The 9,105-nt window shown below is 35.6% G+C and overlaps 1 long non-coding RNA gene across 1 annotated transcript; it reads left to right on the forward strand.

Moving 5' to 3' along the window:
• Nucleotides 1–245: 245 nt before the first annotated feature.
• Nucleotides 246–1,252, forward strand: LOC121994246. The gene is made up of 4 exons (XR_006115656.1): nt 246–686; nt 774–815; nt 960–1,006; nt 1,192–1,252. It is a non-coding gene; the product is annotated as an uncharacterized LOC121994246 (long non-coding RNA).
• Nucleotides 1,253–9,105: the final 7,853 nt, after the last annotated feature.

Consider the following 9,105-nt stretch of genomic DNA (forward strand, 5'->3'; position numbering starts at 1 on the left):
GACCAAATTTTTATTAGTGGGGGAGAATGTAAAATACCGAAAATAGGCGAATATTAATAAGGGAATTTTCCGAAATTTTTGGAAATTTTTCGGGAATTTTTCGGAGCTCGTACGGACGAGTTAACGGGGATAAAAACGAGGCCGCGAAAAGCCTATTTAGGCTACCTATTTAAGCGAGGAAATGTATATTTTCTTAATTTCCTTTTTCTTTTCCTATTTCTTTTTCTTTCTCCCCGACACCGTGCTCTTACCCGTGCCGACGGTTTCCTCCCGAGCCCTTGCGACGCCGATCTTTGCCCTACCGGCGCCGGTGCACCAATTCTTCTCTTCTCATTCTTCCTCCTAGAGCCGATCTCCTCTCCCCCTCATCCGTGCCGAGCCGTGCGCCGATCACCGGCCACAGGAAGCCAGCACATCGCCTGTGCCCTAGCGCCTCCCGACGCCCTCTTTCTCTCCTCTGGCCGACGCGACGCCGCGAGCTTCCGCCGGCCGAACCCTTCTTCCCTCTGTGCTGCCAGAGCCGACCATCACAGCCGACTTCCGTGCCCTAGTTTGGGTTCACAATCACCGACGCCGAAGACTCCCTTCCTCCTCTGACGGTGGACCTGATCGGAGGCTGACAGAGGTGCTGGCTGGTTGTAGGTTTCCTTTTCCCGAGCCTAGACTTGATCTTCTGTCACGTCTCTGTATGTCGCAACTCCTATTACCGGACTCTGCTACATCACCCGATCACTGTCTTGCTTGTGCCTCTTCTCCTGACATTGTTCGTGCAGGGAGATCGACAAGGATTTGGATGCGAGTATAAGTAGAACATGGTGAGCATTTGTGCCTCTGTTCTGTTTCCCATTTGATTTCTGACGATGGTATTCATTTGATCTCTATATGGGGCCTAGATCTGATTCATAGTATTTTAGCATTTTGAATTCTTGTCAAATTGATCAAGAAGTGCTTATTGATAGGGTGGCTGCAGTATGGTGGGAGATTTTTGGATAAACTTGAGGATAGGGTAAGCATTGAGTACCTAAATTATGTTCTGATCTAAGTCTTGGTACTGGGAATTTGGACTTGAATCGGATACTAATATAGATCATATCGAATGATGGAATAATTAGGGTTCCGGGTAAATGAAGAATTAGGTTTAGCTATTTTGGTTTACAATAAAACTTAGCTAAACCATATGATTTATTACAGGATTCGGATTCAGGACGAGCACTTCGACATAGAGGTTGATTAGCTCGATCTACATCGGAAGGCGGGTACCTCTTGACTTATCTTTTATGATATTGTCTTTGGATATGCATAGTATTTTATAACTACAAGCAATGAACATGTTTATCTTTGGTATGTCACTGTTTGATATCCATAGCATGTTAGGTTTATCGCCTGTGACGTATCCGTGCTTATATAATGTGATTTATTGCCATGAGTACTGTATTACCATAAGTATCTTAGTTTCTAGAATAAGTAACATACCATGTTTTACTAAGGTTAGGACTAGGTTCTGGACTTTTGGTTTCAGTCACGTGTATTGAGATTATCTGATACTTAGGTTTTATGCCATGACTGGCTTGTGTACCTCTATTTGTATATCATATATGATTCGTGTACCTAGACCTTGATTCTTGATATGTGCATATTGTTGGTACATATGTTATGGAAGGAGATATGTTTAGGATCTAGGTTGCTATACCATAGAGGACCTGTATGCCCTAGATCCGTGGATTTGACCTACTGATACTGTGGTACCCATATTATATATATGGATTTTTCTATGCTGATCAGGATATACCATACTTGTTATGTTCGGGACATATATTTTGATATTCTATCTGACCTGTGTACTCTAGATTTTGGTATGTGACCATCGCTTTTACAGTACCCATTTTTGTATATATGGATATGGTTATGTTGATCAGTTTTTGCTATGCATAGTGACATACATCATGATTGCATGTTGTGCGATTGTCGGCTCCACTATGGTTGAGCCCATCGCCAGTTACATGTACTGCACACACCCCCACTCATGGTTTAGTGGTATATCAGGCAGGTGTGTGGCGGTTCTGCTGTTTGGCTCCGTTGGTCTGAGAACTCAGCGTGGTAGCCGGCAGACAGTTCCGCTTTGTTTGGCTCCGCTGGCATTTAGTGTAGCAGCGTAGTAGCCGGCAGACGGTGGACTCTGTTTGGCTCCGTTGGTCAGGTGACTCAGCGTGGTAGCCGGCAGAGATGTCCTCCCCGTCATCGTGTACCGGGAGATGAGAGCATTGAGCTCCCCCATTTATGATTTGGGGTCACAGGACAGGAGTACTCCGACAGCATCCCGTCCACTCGGTCACTCATCAGGAGTAGTGACGACAGAGTGCACGGTTGTCACAGCCCTACCCACTCGGTCTCACCATTTATGTGTGAGATGACTGACTGACGTCAGGGGTGACCAGGACGCATCATTAGCATCATATGCATTGATGCATTTATATTCTTATGATTGTGTTTGCTGCATTTGGTTGCTGCATTTTGGTTGGATGCATACTTTTGACCTGCATACAGGATTATTGATACTTTCGGTTTGACGACCCTTTAGATCAGGATAGGAGTTCCTGGTGAGTACAGCTTCCTCAGTTATTTTTCAGTTTTTCATCTTTCCTATCTATTATTCGGAAGCTGTATTCCATGTTTATTGCTGTTAGATATATCTTACTAGGCATGTCTATTGGTATTCGCTGAGTTGTTGAACTCACCCCCGTGGACACTATCTTTTCAGGTACCAGGTTATTTATGGTGTCGCTTGGAGCATCCTGTCTGCTGGTCCCCGCGTCACATCAGAGACATATCGCTGCCTTTCTGTTGTTTATCTTGGTATATGAAATTTCTGTATTTCGAATTGTGTTCTGGTTTTGTTTCTGGGTGTTATGTTGTTGGTTGTGTAAGCCTAGCCGGCTAGCAGTTTTGTGTTTGGTTGTATTTAGCTTCTGTCAGTTTTTGTTGTGTTTTGGTTTTGGTACAGCCGAGTGGGCTGCTTTACTTTTAACTGCGTGGTTGTGTCAACCAGAGGCTGAATTTGATATTAACTGCGTGGTGTTTGTTTTCTTTTATTGTTATGTTTCCAGCCGCATGTGGCTGAGGTATATTATGTCTGTAGAAATGCTTCAGATTGTCACCGGTACAGGGGAGGTGCTGCCGAAATTTCTTCGGACAGGGACTCCTCTGGGGCGTGACATTAGCTTTAAAGGATAAAAAAGAAGTTGATTAAACACTTAACTTTAAAAGTACTCATTTTAAATAAAAGTTCTGATAAAAGCGTTAGCTTAGTTAAGTAAAAAAAAACTCTTGATAAACACTATGCTTAAAACTAATTTTAATTCAACATTAAGCTTAATAATAATTTTGATTCAAAAATTCAATATTAATTCAACATTAAGCTCAAAAATAATTTTAATTTTGAATAAACACTAAGTTGAATAATAATTTGTTTTAAACATGAAAAATAATTTCATTTTAACACCAAGTTTAAAAATGGCCAAGTTTTAAAAATAATTTTAAGTAAAGTCTAAAAAAAATTTCTATTTGAAAAAATACTTTTAAAAACATGGACTTGGCTTAATTTGAAAAATCTTTCTTTTACTCCCCCTTGATTAATGTCAGTCAATTTTTGTAACAAAAATTTTATAGTCCTAGAGTCCAAGCATGAGTAATAAAATATCTACTTTTAAACAAATATCTAACCTTTAGTTACTAGTTGTTTACCATGAAGTAGCAGCTTTCACTTGGTTAGTCAAATTAAGTAGGTGTTCCAGTTAGCTTGACTAAGCATAGGCAACTTAATTTGATTTAATATGAATTTGATATTTAATGCTCAGAGTTATGTTGATGCACAAACATAAGCATTCTGAAGTCCAGGCAGTACCATATGCATTTCACACCATTCTAAGTGTCTTTCATATACAAGCAAGGTAATCCTAGTGTGCTTATGAGATGCTCTGGCTGAAACCTAGGAGTACATGCTTTCTAGGGGGTAGATATCTAGGCTAAGTCCAAATTTTGAAATACTAACAAACTTGGAATTTCAAAAATATTTTTCCTAGAATTTTAAAACAAAAAAAAACTTTAAAATAGTTAGTAAAGAAGAAAATTTTGAAAGTAAACTCTATTCTACTAAACACATCCCTATTTGTCTTCTAAGTGCACTGAACTCAAGTTCAGGTAAGGGTTTTGTGAAAATATCAGCTAGGTTTGACTTGAACTTAACATAATTGAGTACAATGTCACCCTTAACTACATGATCCCTTACAAAGTGATGTTTCACTTCTATGTGTTTAGTCCTTGAGTGGTGAATTAGATTCTTGGTTAAGTTAATTGAACTTATATTATCAATTGAAATTTTTGTATTTTTATATTCTAATTGATAGTCTTTTAAGGTGTGCATCATCCATAATAGTTGAGATGCACATTCCCCTAGGGCTATGTACTCAGCTTTAGTAGTGGATAAAGTAACATAGTGTTGCTTTCTGTTTGACCAACTTACTAGCCACTGACCTAGAAATTAATAGCTACCACTTGTGCTTTTTCTATCTAGTTTACACCCAGCATAGTTTGAGTTAGAATAGCCTATTAGGTCAAAGGTGCAAGACCTAGGGTACCAGAGTCCTATATTTAGGGTTCCCTTAATATATCTAAGTATTCTTTTAACATTTGTTAGATGTGACTTCTTAGCACAAGATTGGTATTTTGCACACATACCTACTGCAATCAAAATATCAGGTCAACTTGCAGTTAGATAAAGTAGACTTTCTATCGCATTTCGATAGTATTTTAAGTCTACTGGTTTTCCTTCTAGATCAGAATCAATTTTAACATTGGTTGCCATTGGAGTATTTATATTTTTAGAATTTTCCATGCCAAATTTTCTAATCAATTCCTTAGCATATTTTGTTTGAAAAATATAAATTCCATCTTTGGTTTGTTTAATTTGTAAGCCTAAAAAGAAGCTGAGTTCCCCAACTAAGCTCAATTCAAATCCACTTTCCATTAATTTGGTAAATTCTTTTAAAAATTTAGTATTAGTTGAACCAAAAATTATATCATCTACGTAAATTTGGACTATAAATATATCTCTTTCTAGGATTTTTACAAATAGGGTTTGATCTATTTGACTTTGTTTAAACCTCTTAGATATTAGATAAGTCGATAGGCGTTCATACCAAGCCCTAAGTGCTTGTTTTAGTCCATATAGGGCTTTCATTAACCTAAAGACATGGTTTGGATGATCCAAGTCCTCAAATCCTAAGGGTTGACTTACATACACTTCTTCTTTGATGAAATCATTTAAAAATATGGATTTTACATCCATTTGGTATAACTTGAATCCTTTATGTGCTGCATAGGCTAGCAGCATCCTAATAGATTCAAGTCTGGCTACGAGAGCATAAGTCTCATCATAGTCTAACCCTTCTATTTGGCTGAATCCTTTTACTATAAGTCTAACTTTATTTCTTACTATTTCGCCCTTATCATCCAATTTATTTCTAAATACCCATTTAGTGTCAACTATGGTTTTGTTTATGGGTTTAGGTGCTAGTTCCCAGACCCGGTTTCTTTCAAATTGGGCTAACTCTTCTTGTATTGCTAATATCCAGTCTGGGTCTAGTAGGGCTTCGTCTATAGTTTTGGGTTCAATTTTAGAGATAAGGACTATCTGACTTAGGTTTCTATAAGATGATCTAGTTCGAACTCCTAGGGTCGGGTCACCCAAAATATGGTCAGATGGGTGATTGGTACTTATTCTTGATGGTCTTATATTAGGGTCAATAATTTGTTCTTGTGATTCACTAGGTTTAATTTGAACATCATCATCATCTTGTATGTTTCTTGAATTAATATTTTTATATTTTGATTAACATTTTCATTTATTGAGTTATTATCTTCATCAAAAATTACAGTAGTGGTTTCTTAAACTTTTAGGGGTTCTTTGTTATAGACTTTATAGGTCCTACTAGTTGTGGAATACCCTAAAAAGATCCGAGTTGATTTTGATGTGAATTTTCCTAGGTAGTTTTTATTGTTTAGAATGTAGACTTTACATCCAAACACCTTGAGATAATTTAGGTTGGGTATTTTATTATAATATATTGCATAAGGAGTTTTATTATGAAATTTATTAATTAAAATTCTATTTTGAATGTAACAGACTATATTAATTGCCTTAGCCTAAAATTGATTATTTAAGTTATATTCATTTAACATGGTTCTAGCGGCTTCTTGTAGGATTCTATTTTTACGTTCTACTAGACCATTTTGTTGGGGGGTTCTAGGGCATGAGTACTCATATTTGTATCCATTAATTTCACAAAATTCAGTAAATTTATGGTTTTCAAATTCTCCTCACTTCTAATTCTTTTAATTTTAGTATCCTTTTTACTTTCTACTAACTTGCAAAAGGTTTTAAAGATTTTGTAGGTTTCATTTTTAGTTTTTAAAAATTTTACCCAAGTAAATCTTGAGTAATCATCAATTATGACTAAGGAATATTGGTTCTTGCTTAATGACTTGGCTCCATATGAGTCAAATAGGTCTAAATATAGGAGCTCAAGTATTGAATTGGTTCTATTTAAGTTGGTTAACTTGTGGGTTGATTTGGTTTGTTTATCCTGTTGGCAAGCATTACAGATTGTATTTTCTATAAATTTTAATTTGGGCAGACCTCTAATTAAGTCATTTTGACTCATCCTTGAAATGAGTCTGGTATGAGTGTGACCCAGTCTTCTATGCCACAATGTAGTTTTCTCTTATTGTGTCAATAGACACTTTAGTGAGGAGGTTGGTAGGTCAATTGTATAGATGTTCTTTTTCCTAATTCCCTTAAGTGTAATTTAGGGTTTTCAACATTTTTAATTAAGCAATCAGTTTTTAAAAATGTGACTGAATACCCTGATTCACATAATTAACTAATCCTAAGTAAGTTAAAATTCAGTTGATTAACCAATAAAACTTTTCGAATATAGAAATCGAAACTCAGTTGAATATTACCTGTTCTGATTACCATAAGTGTTTCGTCGTTGCCAAATACAACTGATCCTAGGTTCTTGAATTTCAGCTTAGTAAATTTTAATCTGTCTCCAGTCATGTGTCTGGAGCATCCACTATCTAATATCCATTGATCCAAATCTTTATGCTCTTACACATAAAGTATTTGATTTGGTTCAATTTGACGGATCAAAAGATAGTTTGATTGAAATTAATCCCTTAATGTTCCATCTCACCCAGTCTAGATTATCAAATATGGTATTCCTATGAATGATTGGGAGATGATTTTGTGTTTGAATTAAGTTAAATTTGGAATTAAATTAGTTAAGTTAAATTTAAAGTTTTAAGTTTAATTTTAGATTTAATTGAGTTGAGTGTTGATTTGATTAAGTTAAATTAATTTGGAATTAAACCAGTTAATGATGGGATAGATTAATTTGGGTTAATTGAGAATTTATTAAATTGAATTAGTTAGATTTATTTAGTTAATTAATTATTTATTAGATTAATTTAGTAATTGATTAGATTTTCATTAATTAAATACTTAATTGATTAGTTTGATTAGTTGATTTGGTTAAATATTAATTAGGTAGATTTATAAATTGATTAGTTTAATTAATTGATTTGGTTATTAATTAATTAAATTAATTAGATTAATTAATTGATTAGGTTAAATATTAATTAGGTAGATTTATAAATTGATTAGTTTAATTAATTGATTTGGTTATTAATTAATTAAATTAATTAGATTAATTAATTGATTAGGTTAAATATTAATTAGGTAGATTTATAAATTGATTAGTTTAATTAATTGATTTGATTATTAATTAGATAAATTAATTAGGTTAATTACTTGATTAGTTAGGTCTAAATTTTACCTAAGTCCATCTCACCCTTTTCTAAGTTATTAATCAGGGAACCTTATAGGTTTTTGTGAGATGGTTAATTTTATCTTTGATTTATGTTATCATCTAAGGATTAATTTACATTTGAGTTAGACTCAGGTTTTTCAATTAGTCAATTACATATTCATTTCAAAAATTGGCTTATAGGCTGTGGCAAGACACTAGGCCTTCTTGGGTATGAAATCATCCACCACTTCTAGACAAAGCTTTTCAAAGAAATTAGATATTTAATTTTCTTTTTGAAACTCCTAGGTCTAACTAGTCAAGTGTAAATTACGCCTAGGTTCTTACTAGCCTAATTTAAGCATGTATAAAAAGCAGTAAAGGCAATCATCAAACAAATCTATTTATTAATAAAAATAGTCTTTCTATTGGCTCCCCCTGGATCATAGCCTCGATAAGGTCTATCAAGGTAGTGGACTTGATTCTTGGGGACCCAATATTGTCCAAGTCCAACTTGATTAACCAAGTTTGACTTGGGGACCTATGCTTCGACTGTTTTTCTATTTGCTCTATTTAAAAGGGATAAACAAGACTTGTATTTCTGTTTAGCCTTAAATCCAAGTCCGGATCAGTTGTAGACGGCTCTCTATTTTCCAAGAATCAGATCAAGATTCTAGGAACCCAAAGTGAACCATTCCAACGTATCCTTTAGTTCCTTAACTTGATTTTTCAGACTAGAGTTCTCTTCCTCAAGTTTTTGGACTTGAGTTGAGGTTTCAGTCTGAATGAGGTTAGTCAAGGAGTTAGGGTTAGTCACTTCTTTAAGGGTTGTTACTGTTGGGATCTTAGATGGCTAGAGGGGGGTGAATAGCCCTTTAAAAACTTAAACAAAACTTCTACACAGATAATTGTTAGCACAGCGGAATTAGACAACTAAAGGAAAGAAAAACACAAGCACACTAACACTAGGATTTACGAGGTTCGGGGATAACTTGCCCCTACTCCTCGGCGTGTCCGTAAGGTGGACGACTCCTTGATCTTCGGTAGATCGCACCCCGGATAATTTCCGACTACAAATCCTCCTTCTCGGTGGAGTAACCTCCCCACAACGTCTCAAGAAATATCTAAGTTAAAGCACAAGACTTACAGAAGCTCGGTGGCAAAGGAGAATGAAAAATGCTTACAACCACGCGAGGATCAGTAGCAGGAACAGAGATCGCAGTTCACCCGAGAGCTCAAG

Source organism: Zingiber officinale, chromosome 6A (assembly GCF_018446385.1).
Source record: "Zingiber officinale cultivar Zhangliang chromosome 6A, Zo_v1.1, whole genome shotgun sequence".
In the NCBI taxonomy this organism is placed as follows: domain Eukaryota; kingdom Viridiplantae; phylum Streptophyta; class Magnoliopsida; order Zingiberales; family Zingiberaceae; genus Zingiber; species Zingiber officinale.